Source organism: Rhinolophus hipposideros (genome assembly GCF_964194185.1).
Source record: "Rhinolophus hipposideros genome assembly, chromosome: 17".
NCBI classification, from domain to species: domain Eukaryota; kingdom Metazoa; phylum Chordata; class Mammalia; order Chiroptera; family Rhinolophidae; genus Rhinolophus; species Rhinolophus hipposideros.
The window spans coordinates 46462773-46483429 of NC_138063.1; the positions used below are offsets into that span (position 1 = coordinate 46462773).

At 35.8% G+C, this 20657-nt stretch overlaps 1 protein-coding gene across 4 annotated transcripts in view; it reads right to left on the reverse strand.

Moving 5' to 3' along the window:
* DLGAP1 (DLG associated protein 1) overlaps positions 1-20657 on the reverse strand; it is a gene marked incomplete at its 5' end in the record, with an annotated part of 855165 nt that overhangs the window by 539577 nt on the left and 294931 nt on the right. For all 4 annotated transcript variants that reach the window (XM_081077977.1, XM_081077978.1, XM_081077976.1 and 1 more), the window contains one exon: positions 5628-5735. The remainder of the gene's footprint in view (positions 1-5627; positions 5736-20657) is intronic.

The following is a 20657-nucleotide window of genomic DNA, read 5'->3' on the forward strand; positions in this document are numbered from 1 at the left end:
ATAATCCCAGCACTAATGCTGGTTGTTTAAAATGATATCATCTTTCCTCTAAACTTAGTTTTTATATAAACAAGACATTTTAGGTGAAAATTTCTAGCACATGATGAAAATGCAGCAAGAATAAAATAAACCTGGCCAACAAGCCTTTCCTTCTTTTCTTTTTTACTTATAATTCTTATCAAGCTTCATCCTTTTACTACCTAGTAAATATTCTTAGGTATTCTTACAATGTCAACAAATGCTCAAACAATGTGAGTTGTAGTAAACTGTATTATACTGTGTTTTATAAAGAAATTATTCTATCATACAACAAAAATATTTATGTTTCTTGCAGAGCGTACTTAATAGGTCACTTCATAAAAAAATGTCAATTTCAGTAATAATTGATCTATGTAGAAATAACTATGCTACTGTGAAAGACTGGGTTGTTTAAGTAAACAATATCACCACTACCACCTCCACAGGAGAGAGAGCTAGCGAGAGCGTGAGAGCGAGCGAGAGAGAATGAATCTCCTAGGGCTTGAAACAATCTCATCAGTATAATTTTCAGCTTCACGGTGATCTGTCTCTGGAACACGACAAACAAATGAAACATTCTACAAGTAGATTTTAGTTATCTTACAGATGTATAAAATAATCAAGGTACTCAAACACTACCGCTCCCAAATTATTTCTGACATAAAAAGTACAGAGGAATAAAATAAGTTTTTCCTCAAAACACATTAACTTGCAGAGGATTTATAAAATATTGAAATAGATAAAACCCAACAGGGTTAAACCCTCTGCTAAAATTAAAATAAAATGAAATAATACCCCCAAACGTTATTGATCTCCTCCTGTTAAGCAGGCAGCTCTGAATTTCTGCTGAGAAAGTACTGGGGTTAACCAATAACAAAGTGACAATTCAACCTCAAAAACACATAAAAGAGCAGAAAAAAATTTCCAGGAATCCTGTAGTAAATGAATCGTTTATTGACCAACATTTGATTTCTTTTGCCTCTGGCTATAAAGCTGCATCAGGCAAATTGACTACAAAAGTAATTTTTTAGAGGACAAGAAAGAAAGAAACACCTTTGAACTTACAGGAATTAGATACAAAGAGTGTAGGAACATTTATTCAGGCTAAACTTATGTCTTAAAGAATCATCATTTTAATTTCTGCCCAAACTGTGTCTATATAACAAGACAGAAGACAGAATGCACTTTGCAAACTTTACCCTTTGACCTTGAAGGAGTCATTCTTGAAGAAAAGGGCCTTGCTTGCTCTGTGTGATCACTGACAATGTATAGAACCAAATAACCTGTCTAGATGAGAAGTATGTTGATTTTCCCCATTAATCTTGTAAGTCTCAGATGGCTAAATTATGGATATATTTTCTAAACTGTGTTCATCTTTTAGAGTTTCAAATAAATATTTCTTAGCCTTATGGAATTATATTGGCAAAGAAAAATGTAATCTCCATTAACCTCTAAAATCATGGTTTGCGTTCTGGTCAGCTTCATGGTTTATACAGGTCTTTAGAGCTAAATGTGTTCAGCATATGAGCATGTCGTGCTAGATATATTGTAGATTATCTCTAGTCTTTAAAGCAATCTTGCAGGTAACAATAACACGGCCCTCTTCACCCCTCATTTTACAGATGAAGATACTAAGGTACATAGAGTGGTTCAGTAAATTCTCTGTTTATACTGCTTATACTGTTCGTAAGTGAGAGTTAGGTTTTGAATTCAGATCTTTCTGTATTAAAAACATTGCTCTGAACTATACTGTCAAATACTTGTATGTGCCATTAAGTCAATTGATTGACACACATACTTCTATGCCTGATTTTAAGTAGCATTTCATATAATATGCATCTGAGATTGAAAGATAATCTACTAGCATGAATCCTCAGAGACATTTATCCTAAATCCTTCTTTTCATAATGGAGGTGCCTGAGGCTTAAGGACTCAGTCAAGGACATACATCAAAGTAATAACAAAGTTGGAACTAGGACTTCTTCTTTAAGCTTAACATTACGCATACCATAATATGACATGAAAATTTTAATTTTCTACTGTTAAAGTGAATTACGAAATACATTTTAAAAAATAAATTTTCAGGATTCATGTTATTGTCCATTGTAATTATTAATGCCAAACATAAATATAATAAGCTTTTTCAAGGGTGCATTTTGAAGTTCATGCCACTATAGAACACAAATCACAAAATGTATGTGGGAACTTGGTTTAAAAACATACAGAACAAATTTCACACTGAGTTCTAAAAGTAGGCACTGAGCCCAATTTCTGGAATAAATCAAAGAGTAGGCAGAAAACAGACAGCAGGAACAGTTATTTTAGCAAGAAAAGTAGGATAAATTTACCAAGCCAATCACGGGATGCTGTATGCAGACAAAAGATGCAGAGAGAAAATGTGCAACATTGATATGTGAACACATTTGAATGCAAGAAAGCAAAAAACCGGAAAGCACAATTGTCCTAAATGTGAATAAACATTCAAATTATGCTGCAGCTGCAAAATTTAAACTCAAGGAAGAGACATTTGCAAAGGAATTTATTAAATACATGTGATTTCCTGATTTTATATACCCAGTGGCTCTTTTATAAAGTGAAATGTACAATTTGTCTTGATATAAATGGCATTTGTCCTCTGTTGTACTCAATTAAACAGCAGAAATTCCTCCATGAAAGACTGCTTATTAAAAAGCATAATATTATTGATAACCAGACACTGAGGCTCTGAATCACAGTTATTCCACCTAATAAAATGTCTTGTATATTAAATATGGTCTTGTAAAATAAGGAAGTTTTCATGTTAAGGAAATTAGTTTTTCTTTAATGGCATATGCCAGAATGGTTTCTATGTAAGGAGTTAAGTTTCTTTCTTAAACCAACTCTTGGTTGCCAAACCTGTCCATCTGTCTTCCCATCCATTCATCCATCCATCCATCCAACTAATATTTATGAATGTACAAAGTCTATATCACAGCAGGGGATATAAGACATATCAAAAGCCTTATTATTGGGGATTTTATGATATTCAGTTGGTAGTTGACCAGAAGCCTCAGACCCTGTCCTTAAACTAGTACACCACACACAATGGTGATGGTGGCAAGTGAGCCCTTTTACTGCAGCCCATTTACTTTGACTCAAAGTGCAATGCAGAGCTCCTATTGCCAGCGGGGTCATCTGTTTTACATAGTGCTTCTCAAGATAATGTCTGCACCACAGCATCAGTATCACCCAGGAAATTATTAGAAATGCAAATTCTTGGGCCTCATCCCAGGCCAATCTAAGTATGTAAACCAAAAATCATCAAAATCACTTGGAAAACTTGATACATACCACAGAATATGCATTACTAAACAAGTCCAGACCACTGGTGAGTAAAGTCAAGGAATAAGAAATAAATCTGAAAACTTATAGTGGCAGGTTTTACATGTCTATTAAGAATTTTGGACAATGATGAATTGGTAAATCAGAGAATAGTTTCTGAGCAAAGAGCAGACACAATCAGAATTTTTATTTATTAAGACTTTAGAGCAAAATGAGACCATAGAGGCAATTGCATTGTTCAGGTAAGAAGATATAGTCATTTACTCTTTCTTTGATAATTCAGGAATTTGTCATGCCTCAAATTAACTGGGACTGCTCACTTAGTTTGCATTCTGTGCTCGGAATGTGGTTTGCTCTAAGAGATACTCTCCACTGTCAGCGATTCTCTTCATCTCATAGTTTGATTCTGTCCTCTTTGGTATTCCTGCTTTGCCATCTGCCACTTCCCTGGTTTCCCTGTCCTGCATTTTTCTGCTGCTCTTTCTCCTTTCCCCCTCCACTTTCATTTCCTTCAGTAGGAATTTGCATGCTAATGTGCATTCTTTAATATTTAAATGTTATTTGTTTTAACAGCTGCTCCTTAGAGAGTTCACCAATTACATTCCTCCTCTGAACATACGATCTTCTAGGTCGCAACACAACAGAAGCCTTTACCTGACTTTATTTTAATCTGTTAAGAGTCCTTATGTCAAAAACAAACAAACAATCCTGATTTTAATGTGTTAAATGTATTTTGCTGGCTGACCATTCATGCCAGGTTATGCTCTAACATACAAATTTAAGTCACACATTTCACACAAATAATGACACTGCTAACTGGGTTAGTTTCAAATAGGAAAGAAAATAATTATACATGTTTGTATGTTCACACTTTCCTGTATATAAAATATACAATTAATAAGTATAGTTATCATAATATGTTATTATATTATATCTATTCCAACATTTTAGTCAAATTTTAAAATTTAGTCAAATTTAGTCAAATTTTATTATATAGTGTCTCAAATGTATGGGTGGACCAAGATAGACTTCTCACTCTGAAATGGACAATTTATTAATGAGGAAATTAGTTTTGAAACAGTTCACTCTAGTTCTATGACAATTGGGTATCACTCTTTAATTCCTTTAAAACACAAAACGTCTTCTTGGGTATAGTTCTTTAGGAAGAGAATGTGATTTATTTTATGATTTAAAATACAGTATAAAAGAAACAATTACATGCCTCTGACTCCCTGTATCATGCTCTCGTTGCCCACCTCTGATTTCAGCCACAGCTGCATAGACAGACCATTTTGTGCCAGCTTGGTTCTTCTGGCCTTTTGAGTATGTACCTCCCGTGACAGCCCAGTGTCTTTCTGCTTTCTGCCTCATGTGATACCACTACAGCCCAGAATGTGGGGCTGTTAATGCCTCTGGGAGCAATTTACAGCCAAGGGGGGAAAGCCAGTTGATAAACCTCTTGCTGCACACCCTTCAGGCAGAAATTCTAGGAGGTGTCTGTTCCCACAAGGGGGGTCCCAGAGGAATAAATTTCCCCCGGTCCACAGTGGTGGACTCATTCACCCACCCTTATTTTGGTCTTTGCTTCTTCCTTACTTGACTCTCCATGTTCTAACTGATCTGTGGTATCAGCTCCACACTATCTACCATGCACACATTGTACTCTCATACAAGCAAACCAAACAGAGATGCAGCAACATCAGTCCCCTTCTGATCTGACTCGATGTATGTAGTTTTCCTGATTTGTATGTCATTAAGACCTTTCTTTTTTTACTTCCCAAAAGTACATAAAGAAATGAAAGGAGTAGAGATCGTATCATCGCCTCAGGTATTTCCATTGCCTTTCTTAGCACATGAGGATCACGTTGAGCATGTCTGTGCTGATAAAGTAACATTTGTACAACACTCTAAGAAAAAAACATGAGCTGACAGTATGCCATCTACTTTCATAATTCTATGCTTAATCTGAAGTACAACAGTTTGATTCACAGTCACGAAAATGGCATTTGCCTAATCTACCACTGTAGATGAACAAAAATGAAGGTTAAATGTATAAAACACGTCTCATTCAAATTCCATACAGGGAACTAGGGAGTTAAAAATCAGTCTTTAAACTCAACCGCCTATTAAATATCTGGAATTACAAGCCAGAGATATTAATATTCAAATAAACTATGCTATCAAAAAAGAGAGAGAGAGACAGAGAGAAAGAAATTATATCATGGAAGATGGCTGAAGCGGAAGCTGTGGGCATGTCTTATATAATAGGAAAGGAGACTGTGTTTTACCTTTGATTATCAATTCTCCATTTTTCTTGCTTCTAAGGCAGGAAAACATACAATCTATGCAGTTTTTTAAAACTCGATATCACTCTTGGCATGTGATGCTCAACAGTTCTGAAACAACAAAATGCAATGATTAGATGTAATAACTGGCCTGAACAAAAAGATGTTTAAGAAGATCTCCTAAGAACTAACTTGGCAGCCATTACATTAAATGACATAAGAATAAAGCTTCATAGAAAATTTTCATGGCCATGTTCTTGCCTGATGTTATAATTTGTATTTTTATGCTTTTCAGAAAATAAAATCAACAATAAGAAATGTCACTGTAATAAATAGGTTTGATATTCTACAATCTACTTTCCTAAGTAAGATTAGCAACTATATCCACTTTAAAAAGCAATAAAATGCAAGTATCAATCACTTGATTTTTGTAAGATATATTACACGCACTATTGTATTTACTTTCTGTGCAATATTTGTTTTTACCAATACTACAATTAAGCAGCTGTGACTTAAAAGGGTGTCAAAAATATTGTTCTTTCCGGAGTAGTTCTGACATCAAAGGAGAACACCGATCATGGCATAATCTTCCCAAGTGCAGTCCTAGGGACTTGCTGTTGCCTAAGCCAAACCATTCCCCTTATTATCAATGATGCTTTCTTAAGAAAAGTGATAAAATAGAGCTTCTAATTTGGCCCAGACATATGAAAGGGGCACCAATTCTGATCACATCACTTGCCTTATGCTGAGATGTGACTTTCCTTTCTGAAAGGTCACAAAGAAAAGGACTTGTGTCGTGCACAAAAACAGTCTGGTGTTGGTAGTGTAGGAATTAACAGAGTTCTACTTCTTTTTTCTTTTAAGTAAAATACTTCTATGGCCCTAAGTACATTTTAAAATAGTGTCAGAAGAGAATGAGAATAGTAAATCTAAGTATTAAGCACAGATGTAATGATATTCAGAATTGAGAATACTGGTATGAGTAATTTTTTTAACCTTCTAATTATTTATAAGAATTACAGTGCCTGAATGAATGTAGAAATCTTACAGAAGAAGAGCTACAGGTCAGAAGAGGTGACATGGCTTGCCCAATTTTATTCAGCTAATAGACACAAGGGCAGAACGACATCCCAGAATCTCTGCCTCATAGTTCAGCCCCTTTAGAAACTTATAACAGTGTATTTGTTTCCCAAAAGAAGACTGAACATTCACAAAGTTCAGGGCTTATACAATTCTATGCAGAACTTGTATGAGCAATATTTTGAGACTGCAAAGCTGACTGGCGAAGTATCAGAATGCTGTGGGTGATAAAATGCAAGAATAATATCAAGTATTCTCATAGCACTTGAAACATGCTGGCAGTATTATATTTTCATATATATGTCATTTGTCCATATTATAAAGGATAAAAATGAGATTCAATTATCAAAAGCTATTAGGTATAATTATGATTATAAGCCCTGGTTTTATATATGATTATTTCATTAAATGGCCTCAATATTCCACTAAATCAGACAAACTCTGAGAGTAATTTTTCCCCTACATAGAAGAAGAATCAGTTACTCAAGGAGATAATAGAAAATTGATAATTGTTAAAACATATAGAACTGACCGTTGATCCCTTCATAAATATTTAAGAATCTATTTTGTGCTAGACAGTGTTCTTAACTGACTGTAGAAACAAAATGAAAAGATTATGCAATTTCTGAGAAAGAATCCCAGGTATACAATAAGACATCAATTTTATTACAACTGGAGTGCTTTCTTAGAAAATAATTATGTAAAGAAATATCTTAAATACTGGGCGGTGTCTTAAATGTCATGTAGCGAGTGGTTCCCAAACATGGTTGATCTTCACAGTAGTCTGGAAAGCTGCTGAAAGATACGAATCATAGAATCTCATGCAAGACCTATTAAATCAGAATATTTGTGGGCAGAGTCAGGGTGCTCTGCATTTGAAAATTCTCCCCAGTTCATTCTCCTGATTCAGCAGGTTGGAAAATCATCTCATTACACAGATAAGGAAACTGAGACCAGGGAATTGACTTGCCCAAGACATTTGCCCTTTGGTGACAGAATTGAAATGAGAATCAGAATTCCTGATTCTCTGGAATGATGCTTTGCTTTTTCTTACTCCAAGAGTCCCTTCTTTTTCTCCTGCTCCTTTCTATCACCAAGTAACTGATATTTAGCCCCTACATCTGAGAAAGAACAGAAATAAAAGGCAAAAACAAGCAAACAAATGAAAGCACTCCCCAAATAAAAAATATGAACTTAAGCTGTTTGATTCAATAGTGTGCTGTCCACTATTCCACTGGGTTCTTCAAAAGTCAGCTACTTTTGTGGTATCTGCTCAGCTCCTTTCTCTAGGATCTGACCGGAACTCCAAATACCCCAACCTTCAAAGATGTCCTCCATCGTTTGTTTGTCATTGAATCCTCATTTCTGGCCTTTGTTGATTGGACCAGGAGGTACTTCACTTAAGGAGGGCTTATAATTTGGGACTAGGAGATTGCAGTCTTGTTGGGGTAAAAGAGTTATATAGTTGGAGATTGGCCATCTTGTTCCTTAAAAGCAGAGGGAGCAAACACTGGTAAACTGTGGGGAAAGGAGAGTGAAAGAGAAACGTATGGAAGATAGAGCAAGAACTCTCTAAACTTACATGCTTCCTGCTCACACTTCTTTATTTTTTCCTGTGGTTTCCATGAACTCATATATCCTTATGATAGGTTCTACTTAAAAATTTTTAAAATCATTTACTTTTAAATTAATTTTTTGACTTAAGCTAGCTCAAGTTGGTTTGTTTCTATAACTCTGGAACCAGAGTCCTAACTAATATACCTCCCATCATTCATTTTATATGAGTTTCTCTATAAGCCAGTCACTTTACAGTATTTTAAGAGGTTCATTAAAAATATTGGCTGAGACTGTGCGGAAAGGGAAATAGAAACTATAAGTGCACTGCACTGTATGGAATACCTATATTTTCACAGAGACATGTTTGGCAGTGTGATAAAGTGTGAAAGGTTCATTCAGATCAGAGAAGTCTTTTAATCTCAACTCTGCCACTTAAAAGGCTTTTGACTTGGGAAAATAACCTAGCCTCTTTGAGTTTCAATGTTCTTATTTGTGAAATGGAAGCTTACCTTGGTCAGGTTAGTATGAGTAACAAATTAAAACACTCACTCACTTACTCACTCACTCACTCACTCACTCACTCACTCACTCACTCACTTACTCACTCATTTCACCATCCCACAAAGATTTACTGAGCAACTGTCATATGCCTAGCATTATGGTAGATACTTAGAATAATCAGTAAAAATTTCATTTTGGTGAAGATGAATAAACAGAAAGTAAACAATAAGCACAGTGAAGGAATAAAGTATAGGGCATTCTAGAAGGTAAAACACGGCACAGTTTTAAGAAAAATAGACCAAGTTAAAAGGGCTCAGAAGTGCATGGGTTGGAGGATACGGGGTGTTAAGGGGATCTGACTGAAAAAGTATGACCAAAACTTGAAAGATGTGAGGGGGTTAGTCACATGCAAGAGAATGGTGCTCCATGCAGAGGAAACCACAAAGGTTAATGCCTTAAGATGGGAGTGAGCCCAGTTGCTCTTAGAATTGCCAAGAAGTTGGGAATGGAGTGAAGTAAGGGAGGGGGAGATTAGTAAAATAAAAAAAACGGAGAGCAGTGGAAGGTGTTCTGGGGAGGTAGAGGGAAAGATGGATCAAGGGTGGCTCAAAGCTTTTTAACTTTTACTCTAAGAGTGAAATGGGGACCATCACAGGAGTTTGAGTTTAGAATTAACATGGCTTATATCTGAACAGGTTCATCCTGGCTACTGGTTGGGAATAGACCAAATGGGAGGTCAGGATAGAGGCAGGTAGAAAGTTCATCTTCTTGGAGACAGACCAATGTTGGCTCAGACTCAGGTAGAGCTAGTGAGGAATGGTCAGATCCATACTGGGCTTGTTTTGAAGCAAGATTCAAAAGGATCGTCTGATGGATTAGGTGGAGAGGGCAAGAAAAGAAGGAGGCAAAGATGACTCCAATGTTTCTAGCCTAAGCAACTAGAAGAGTGCACTGCCATCACTTGAGATGAGAAAGGCTGTGGCTAATGAAGGCTTTTGGGAAGAGAGAATGAGCTTAGTTTGGCCATATTCATTTTGAGCTAACAGTGCCAAGTGGGCTTGTCATGCACGTGGTTGGATTATACAATACTAGAATGTGGCAGAGAAGTCTGGGCTGGAGTTTGCAATAAAAGCTTCCAGGAGACTTTCTGGCTTAGCATAGGTAATTGGTAATACTCTTATTTTTTCCTATCACAGATGATTATGTAGGGGTTAAACAGAATGATATATGTAAACAGAGTACCTGATACATAATAGGAACTCAACATATTTTAATTCCCTTCTGTTTCCTGCTTGAAATATTTATTTCTCTATTGACTATAAGATTGAGTCTATCTTTCTGTTTTAAAAAAATCAATTTTCTGCAAGAATAATAAAAGTCATACTATACATTTTGGCAGTCCTTTTAAAAATATAGCAAAAATAATCCCCTGATAAAATATTAATAATAGCGTTCAATAAATTATAAAACAGAACTTTCAGGTAGTGAGGTAAATTTTGGTTTGCACACAAGCTAAATGATCTAAAGAAAAAATGAAACAGAACTGAATTTTATGGATCTAAAATGTCATTCAACTTTTCCCAAATCTCTCTGGATTTTTAGCAATGATTCATAGTCCTTCAGGATGAAGAAGATGCAGAAAATGGGAAAGGTGATTGTTCAAACCATAGTTCCTAGTATACAGTGGAGGAACTATATTTGCTTGAAGGCACCGCTGAGGAGCCTTGGGAATACTCTAAAGAATTCTTTAAAGTCTACCATTATATTTTTTAAAGGGGTTTCTTGAGTTATAACAGCCTCTTCACCAAATTTTAAACTAGAAACCACCTAAGTTTGAATCCTATTTTACAGACAAGGTTAATGAGGACTAGAGTGATGAAATCGCTTGTCTAAGGCCACAATTAGCCAATTAGCAAAGCCAGGACTAGCCTACGCCTCCTAACTCTCACTATAATTGTCTTCCCACTCAAATAGTTTCTCTTGTTTTTTCAGTTACATCTTTTACTTAATAAGAAGCATTATTTCTTTGAAATCTCTTGTTTTATCTTAAAATTGTATTCAAATTTTATACTCCATAAGACATTGCCTTTGTTTGAAGACAAAGTTAAACTATCTGTCTGCTTCCTGGTCTTCTCACTCCTGCAGATCTTGGAGTAAGAATGAATTTCAGAACAAGGTCTGCATTTATTCTATGACTTTCCATATGTCTGAGACAGCATCAGATCACATTAAAACAAAAACAAAAACAAAAAAAGGACTAGTCAGTTTCCACTTTCTTTGCAAACTACTTTACTAATTGACTCCTTATGTGTGTATAAGAAACTTCAAGGCGGGGCGGGGCAGTTGCACAGGGCCTCATGCTCAGAATGGTCCTGTGCTTTGTTTAATACTTTGTATTTGAACCAGTGCTTCGTGGATGAAGTCCAATGGGATAGTGGAGCAGTGGGTGAGCAGTGGGTACACATCATGCATGTCTGCAGATATCCCTTGCTGCCTCGTCTGCATAGAATGCACATCATGGTGAATTTTGGTGGTCCCATGATTCCTGGGAGTTCCATGAGAGTCAATGTGAGAGTGACGTTAAGTATTTATGTCCATGACTAAGTGGGGAAGCTGACAGTCTCAAGAGGCCATGCTGTCTATTGGAACCAGAATTTGTTTTGAACTTTGCAACACAAGGTAATAGTGCTAGGAAACACAGATGACCAAGGGACCCTATGAAGGGGAGCAGAATATGCCACACCCAAACATGCCACTTTGCCATATTGATTGTTTTGAATTGAAAGGACTTGAGAAACAGCTGGTGCAAGCAGGACACTCTGACCCTCCTTTGTCTCCCTGAAAGAAGATTAATCTACCATATAAAAAGTATCCTCCCTGCACCAGGAGCGTAGAGCCATCCTTATCACCCATGATAGGGAATTTAGGCTGAGAAGGCTGTATAAACAAGCCTTGTTACTTCTTCACCAATTTACTACCCCAAACCTAAATCCCTTTGTCTTGCCAATTCTTCACAAATTTATTGTTTTCTTGTTTAAAAGGTATAAAAGCTTCCTGCTTTGGTCACTTCTTTAAGCCTCATATTTTTATAGGGTTCCCATACATAAGAAATTAAATTTGCATTTCTGTCATTAATTCATCTTATGTCAATTTAATTATTAGACAAGTCAAAGAACCTAGGCGGGAAGAATAATTTTTTTTTCTGTTTCTACACCTATCATATCTTTTATTTCTTGAATTTTTCACCTGTATTAACACAGTTATGCTGAAAATGATGACGTTGAAAGAAAAAGATAGGGTCATCCATAGTTCTTTTCATTTAACCTTTCCTTACTCAACAGTAAGCCAAAAGGAGAGAGTGTTGGTAGAATGTTCATGTATCAAGAAGTGAAATATAAGCAGTAAATTTTGTGTCATGTTTCCACTGTTCTGGTAAAAATGATATACATATTATGCATGATCTATTAAACACAAATTGCATAATTTTGACAATACATACAATTTAAATGTTCTTATATTTACATTGAACAATATAAAGATGAATAGTAAAATTCATGCTAATAACTTAAACTTTTGCTTTTTTCTTTACTTAGAAGTACATTGATTAAAAACCACAATAATAAGTAGAGAGATGTGGCAAGAGAAAGAAAACCATCTTATACTTTAGTATATTTAACAACACTTTTGCTCTGCTTTTTGAACAAGTGGTTTTTCATTATGCCCTGGGCCCTGCTAATTATGTATTCATTAACATTCACCCTGTGGTAATGAACTGGCATGGCACAGACTCTAGTAAGTACTTCAAGCATTATTAATTTATAGTTTAAGTGCTGTATATAGTAATTTAGAAATGGACTACCGACTTCTGAAAATCCTAATATAATTGCAAACTAAAATAATCTAGTCTCTGTTCTCCTCATATGTCCTAATGTCTTCTCCTTTTCTTCTCCTTGGACATCTGACGAAAGTTCCTAATTTGAGCCAACCCACCTCAGAAGTCCTTCTGTTTTTTAGTTAATTTGATTTTTAATGTAATTTAATTTTACTCTTCGATTTCAGACTCACTGCCTTCAAGGTCAAATACTCAGTTGGAGAAGAGAGAAAAGTCAATGATAAAAGTAATTTACTGTAAAGTGTGAATAATGGAGATACCTGACACTTTTGAGATATATTTATATTTTAAAGACTCACTTGTTGAGTCTAAATGACCTTAACATGTAAGAAACAATAATGTTAAGGGAGGAAACTTTGGGTTACTTTCTGCTAAGAAGGCCCTTCTACCCCAATCCACTTGAAAGAATGGGTTGTGGCCTATTTCTTAACAGCTGCACAAGATTTTTTGAAAATGAGGAGTGCTCAGACATAACCAAAAATGTTTCTAATCAACTGAAAAAGGCTTCACAATAACGAAATATATAGGTTTATTTTATATTTCTTTAAAACTCACCGTAAGAAAAAAAAAGCACTTCAAAATATGTAGTGCTAATTGGGAACTTAGCCTCCATTTGATTGCCTTTGTTAATATGACCTGTGTTCTTTCCATCCTGTCCTTATATCTCAGTCTGTCTGTAGCTACTTTGTAGCTTCAGGAGTTTGACTAAAAGACTCTCTGTGCTGAACTTATAAGGTACTGTCCCCCACCCTGATTCACTTCTCTATAGACAAGATGGTTTGGGGTTCCTTGGTGAACAGAAGGTGTGTAATGACTCATTGTGATATTACTGTTGTTGCCCTGTTAGAAAAAAGACTGACAATCTATTTACAACTTTCAGAGCACTGTTTAGCAGTATCTTTTAATCCATGTGGCAGAAGACTAAAAGACGTTTTCCCTGGGGCAGGTTTCTAGGTTAAAAGGAAGGCTCATCACCCAAGATTATTAAATTGGAGACTCTGTGATATTTATTGTCAATGACTTAAGTGGGATCTCTCAAAGTCTTGCATTTGCGCAGCCTTTCTTTCCTAAAACCTCAAAGTTTAATACATTTACAAGTAGTTTTCTTAAAAACAAACAAATAAAAACCAATCACCCCTAGACTGTTATATTCTATTTGGTCCTACTGAATTCCCATTGTTTTTTTTCCTCATTCACTGGACTAATAGTCTTTCTACATCTCTTTCAATTATTCCCCCTTTGAATGTACTTAATGAAACATAATAAGAACAGCTCCATTTATTGAGGGCTTACTGTATGGCAAGCATTGTTCTAAGCACATTACATGGATTGCTATTAATATCATCATTTTACAGATAAGAAGACTGAGATTCAGAAATGTTAACAAACTGACCAAATTATTAACGCTGGTAAGTGGAGGTACTACAATACAGATCTGGTTGGTCTGGTCTCAGCTATGCACTCACGCACTATTACACTTTTCAGTCTTTGTCTCAAACCAAATACACAGATTTATTTTTATGAATTCATCTTCACGCACCTATCGAATTTCTTTATATCAGTCTAGTTATAAGGCTCAAGTTTACCATGTCCCCGGAACTTTATAAATTATTCATTTAGATATCATCATTAACCTATTTTACAGGTGCCAAAATTGAAGCACAAAGAGATTAAATTACTTGGCCCAAGGTCTCAAAATATTTTGGAGCCAGAATTTAAATCCAGTTATTTTTATTGTTATGCTACATCTTAAATCTTCTGTGTCAGATTTAGCTTTCCTTATTCTTAAAAATCAATTTTCCATGCAACGTATACTAAATCCCCCCTTCCTTTTTAAGTTGGTGATGAGTTTAATTGTTAGAGCCAAATTTTTAGTAGCCAGAGTCAAAAGTTTTAGTTCCAAGCCTTAATATGCCAGTTGGCAACAGTGGTTTCATGGCCACAAACTGTGACTTTGTTTCCAACTAGCTACTTCCCAAATGCAAGCTGCTAATCATGAATCGGTGAATTATACACTTTTAAACATGGGCGTGACTTTATCATTCATCAAAAGTAGTTTCTTCATCTCATAGCTAATAAAGGCACAGAGAGGTTAGGTGGCATACCTGAGATCATACAGTAAATTAGTAGCAGAGCTGGGACATTAATTAGATCTGGGGTCTGTATCCCATACAACAAAGACAGCCTATATGGTTTATTTTTTCTACAGTGTCTTAAAAAATGTATTCATACATTCAGCAGATATTGAATGGCTACTACCATGTTTCCCCCAAAATAAGACCTAGCCAGACAATCAGCTCTAATGAGTCTTTTGGAGCAAAAATTAATATAAGACCCAGTATTATACTATATTATATTATGTTATGTTATGTTATGTTATGTTATGTTATGTTACGTTATGTTATATTATATTATACCTGATCTTATAGTAAAATAAGATTGGGTCTCATATTAAATTTTGCTCAAAAAGACACATTAGAGCTGATTGTCTGGCTAGGTCTTATTTTCAGGGAAACACGGTATATGCCAGATACTGTTGTAGGTGCTAGGGTTAAGGTTATAAAGAAAACAAACAAATAAACAAACAAATTTCTGCCCTCGTGGAGCTTTACAACCTGGCATTATACTAATAGAATGTACTGAGCTTTTAAATGATAAAATGTTATATGAATTTCATCACTTTGAATTTGATCACTGGTAAAAAAATTATTTAAGAAGCCCTGGCCTGAAATATGGATGATCCAAAGATATAATGTCTCAGAGACAGAAGAGCTAATCATCATACCTACTATTTTGTACATATAATCAAAGTCCACTTATTACACATAAATAAGGATAGTATGGATTTTGTAGTACTAATGGAAAGATGCAGGAAGAAGGTCCATGCTCTCAAGGATCTTAAGGATGATGTATGAGTCACATAGATTAGAGAAGAGTGTTTTACCCTCAAATTAAACTTCTTTAAGCAAATTTCATAGCATTTTAAATTTATGTTTTAGATGAGATCATAAAAATGGTGGCGTGAGGCGAGCCTCTTAAAATCTTCCCTGGAATTTACAACAGATTGAACAACTATAACTCTACAAAGGATGCCCTGTGCAGCAGACAAGCAAGACTAAGAGGCGCACTACTGAAATCATCCAAAAGTGGGCAAATTGTGGGAGCGGGGGAGGAGGGAACGGGGACGTGCGGAGATGGGGCTTTGTGGGCGCAGGACGCAGACACACTCAATGCTCTGAGTTTGCTGCATTCTGGAACTACTGAAGCTGTGGGAGAGGGAAGAACTCAGACTGCTAGGGCTTTGCTTATGGCCCACACGGCTGAGGGGACAGGATATAACAAGACTGAATCTAAAGCTCACGGCAGAGACCTTGGAGCAAAGATTGAGGGAAGAAGGCTGAAAACGGAGGTTTAAGCCCTCACTGCTAAGCAGAGAATGGAAGCCTTAGGCACTGAGCCTAGTTTCCCCCTCCCTATCCTCCCAGGGCTCGCCCCGCCCCCACCTGCCTGTGCTAAAAGTGGAACAGTAGCAGTGTCAGATCAAAAGAACAGAATATTTGGAGTTCTGAGAACTGTAGTATGCAGACATGGACTTGCAGCCCAACTAGTTCCGGCAAAGGGGAGGTAGCGTGGAAGTAGGACTGGCTATGGTGGTGGTCATTGCCATTGCTCTGGGCCACTTCTCACAACCCACACCGACCCTGTCCCACCTATCTGGGTGGATCCCTGCAGGAGTAAACAGAGCTGCTATAACACACGGGCTCTGAATCTGGTGCAGGAAGAGCTTTGGAACTTCAGAAGCTCTCCACGTCCCCTCAAGGTGGCGGTGCACTGTGACCCAGGAGACCTGTTCAAAGAGCAGAAGCCCGCCTTCCAGGGAATCCCCCCATTCTGTGAGAAGCTGGAATACTGCAGAGAAAATATAAAGCTACAGGGTAAGAGAGATAAAAGGCTGCATTCAGAGAGAAAATAAAACATTCTACAAACACCTACTGGAAAATAAAATAAAGACCACTTTCTATCAACCTGTTTCAGAACCCACTCATGTAGATGTCTAGGAAGAGAAATAATAAATCAGTAACTGCCATGAATAACCAAGGTTATAAGGCAGCTCAGAAAGAAAATGAAAACTCTCCAGAGAATGAACTTAAAGACATGGAAATATGTGACTTAAATGACAGAGAATTCAAGACTATAGTTCTTAAAAAAGTCAAAGCGATGCAAAAAAAACAGACAGGCAGTTTAACAAACCAAGAAACACAATCAAAGAACAACATGAACATCTTACCAAAGAGACTGAAATTTTTAAAAAGAACCAAATAGAATTTCTGGAGATTAAGAACTCAATAAAAGAGATGAAGAATGAAATAGCCAGCTTAGTACATAGAGTTCACCAGATGGGGGAGAGAATCAGTGACATCAAAGATAGAAATCTGGAAATGACACGAATGGAAGAAGAAAGAGACTTAAAAGAAATGAAAGAACTCTACAAGAACTTTCTGACTCCATCAGAAAGAGAAACATAAGAATAATGGGCAGACCAGAAGGAGAAGAAAGAGAGAAGGGAACTGAGAGTATATTCAAACAGATAGTTGATGAGAACTTCCTGAACTTGTGGAAAAAATTGGATCCTCAAATCCAAGAAGCAAATAGAACACTTAATTAGCTCAATCCCAACAGGCCTTCTCCAAGACACATTGTATTGAAGCTATCAAAAATTAATGACAAAGAAAGAATTCTCAAGGCAGCCAGGTAAAAGAAGATGGTAACCTACAAAGTAAAGCCCATTAGATTATAATCAGATTTTCCAGCCAAAATTCTACAAGCCAGGAGGGAATGGAATCAAATATTCAAACTTATGAAAGAGGGAAATTATAAGCCAAAAATAATATATCCAGCAAAGATATCCTTTAGATATGAAGGAGAAATAAAGACCTTTCCAGACATAAAGAAACTGAGGGAATTTCCTAATACATGACCTGCATTATAAGAAATTCTGAAGGAGGCTATTCAACCAGCATAAATAGGAGTAATTTGTGACAACCAAAAAAACCATAAAAGGGCAGAGAGTAAAGGCCTGAACTGGAATATGGGAATGGAGGAAGTATGCATGCTAAAGAAAATGGAATATTCTAAACTTTATATTCTAAACTTTCTTTTACATAAATTCTAAACTTTCTTTTATGTAAACTTAATAGTAACCACTCAAATAAAAATCCAGAACTGAAATACATAACATAATGAAAAAAGAAACAGAGGGAAAAATCATAGAATACTACGACACAGAAATAATAGACAATAACAAAAAGGGAAAGAACCAATGGAGACATAGTCTTACCAGAAAATCAAAGATAGAATGATAGGAAATGCTCACATATCAATAATTACCCTAAATATAAATGGATTGAACTCACCAATAAAAAGACAAAGAGTAGCAGATTGGATCAAAAAAACTAAATCCAACCACAGGCTATGTCCAAGAGACACGTCTCAGCTGCAAGGACAAACATAGACTCAAAGTGAAAGCATGGAAATTGACACTCCAAGCAAATGGTATCTAGAGAAAATCAGGTGTAACCATACTGATATCACATGAAACAGACTTCAGGATAAAAAAGGTAATAAGAGACAAAGATGGACATTTCATAATGATAAAGGGGACTATACAACAAGAACAGTAACAGTCATCAATATTTATGCCCCCATTCAGGGAGCATCAAATGTACCAAGCAACTACTGACAGAACTAAAGGGAGAAATTGATCATAACACAATTATAGTAAAGGACGTAAATACATCATTGACAGCCGTAAATAGATCATCCAAACAGAAAATAAATAATGAAATAGCAGCCCTACATGACACATTAGATGAAATGGACATAATTGACATATATAGAGCACTTCATCCTAAAACATCAGACTATACATTCTTTTCGAGTGTACATGGAACATTCTCAAGGATAGAACATATGTTGGGACATAAAACTAGCCTCAGCAAATTTAAGAAGACTGAAATCATACCAAGCATATTGTCTGATCACAAGGCTTTGAAATTGGATATCAACTGCAAAAAGAAAGCAGGAAAAACCACAAATATGTGGAGATTAAACAACATACTTTTAAAGAACGACTGGGTCAAGGAAGAAATAAGAGGAGAGATCAAAATATATATAGAAACAAATGACTTTATCTTGTAATGAAAATACATCCTACCAAAATTTTTGGGATGAAGCGAAAGCAGTTTTAAGAGGGAAACTCATATCAGTGCAGTCCTATGTCAAGAATCAAGAAAACTCCCCAATAAATAACCTCATGTTACATCTTAAAGAATTAGAAAAAAAAAGAAAAAATGAAACCCAAGTTCAGCAGAAGAAAGAAAATAAAAATCAGAGCAGAACTAAATGAAATAGAGAACAAAAAGTCAATAGAAAATGTGACAAAGCTGGTTCTTTGAAAAGATTAATAAAATTGATAAACCCTTGGCTAGACTCACTAAGACCAAAAGAGAAAAGATAGTAATAAACAAAATTATAAATAAAAACGGGAAGTTATCACGGACACCACAGAAATACAAAGGATCATCCAAGAATACTATGAAGGACTATATGCCACCGAATTCAATAACCTAGAAGAAATGGACAAATTCTTGGAAACATATAGCCTTCCTAGGCTGAATCACGAAGAATTGGAAAACTTAAATAGACCAATCACAAGTAAGGCAATTGAATCAGTCATCTGAAACCTTCCCAAAAGCAAAAGTCCAGGACCAGAAGGTTTCACTAATGAATTCTACCAAACTTTCAAAGAGTATTTAATACATGTCCTACTCAAACACTTCCAAACATTTGAAGAAGAGACAGTACTCCCTAACTCATTTTATGAGGCCAACATTAACCCTGATACCAAAAACTGGTAAGGATAAACAAAAAAGAAAACTACAGACCAATATGTATAATGAATACAGATGCAAAAATCCTAAACAAAATTCAAGCAAATCGAATGCAACAATGCATTAAAAAGATTATTCATCATGACCAAGTGGGGTTCATCCCCAGGGCACAAGGGTGGTTCAACATCTGCAAATCCATCAACGTGATACATCACATAAACAAAATAAAGGACAAAAATTATATGATTGTATCAACTGATGCAGAAAATGCGTTTGGCAAGATACAACATCCCTTTATGAGTGAAGCACTTAATAAAATAGGTATAGAAGGAAAATACCTTAACATAGTAAAGGCCATATATGACAAACCGTCAGTGAATATCATAATTAATGGTGAAAAACTGAACCCATTTGCTCTATGTTCAGGAAAATGACTCAGCTGTCCCCAATCACCTCTGCATTTCAACATAGTGTTGGAAGTCCTTGCCAGAGCAATCAGGCAAGAGAAAGAATGAAAGACATCCAAATTGGGAATGAAGAAGTTAAATTGTCACTCTTTGAAGATGACATGATGCTATAACAGAAAACCCTTAAGATGCCGCCAAATAGCTACCAGAAACAATAAATGAATACAGTAAAGTTGCCAGCTACAAAAATCAATGTACAAAAGCCCTTTGCATTCCTACATACTAACAATGAAATCTCAGAAAAAGAAAAAAACAAAAAAGCAATTCCTTTTGTAACTGCAGCAAAAAGAATAAAATCCTTATGAATAAACTTAACCAGGGATGTGAAAGACCTATATGCTGAAAACTGTATGATATTTTTAAAAGAAATTGAAGAAGACACAAGAAATGGAAAGACATTCCATTCTCATGTTTTGGAAGAATCAACATCTTTAAAATGACTATATTACTCAAAGCAATATACAGTTTTAATGCAATCCCCATCAAAATCCCAGTTGAATTTTTTTTTAAAGAAATAGAACAAAAAATAATGAGATTTGTATGGAACCAAAAAAGACCCCAAATAACCAAAGCAATCCTAAGAAACAAGAACAATGCTGGAGGTATCACACTCCCTGACTTTATCTTGTACTACAGGGCAACAATA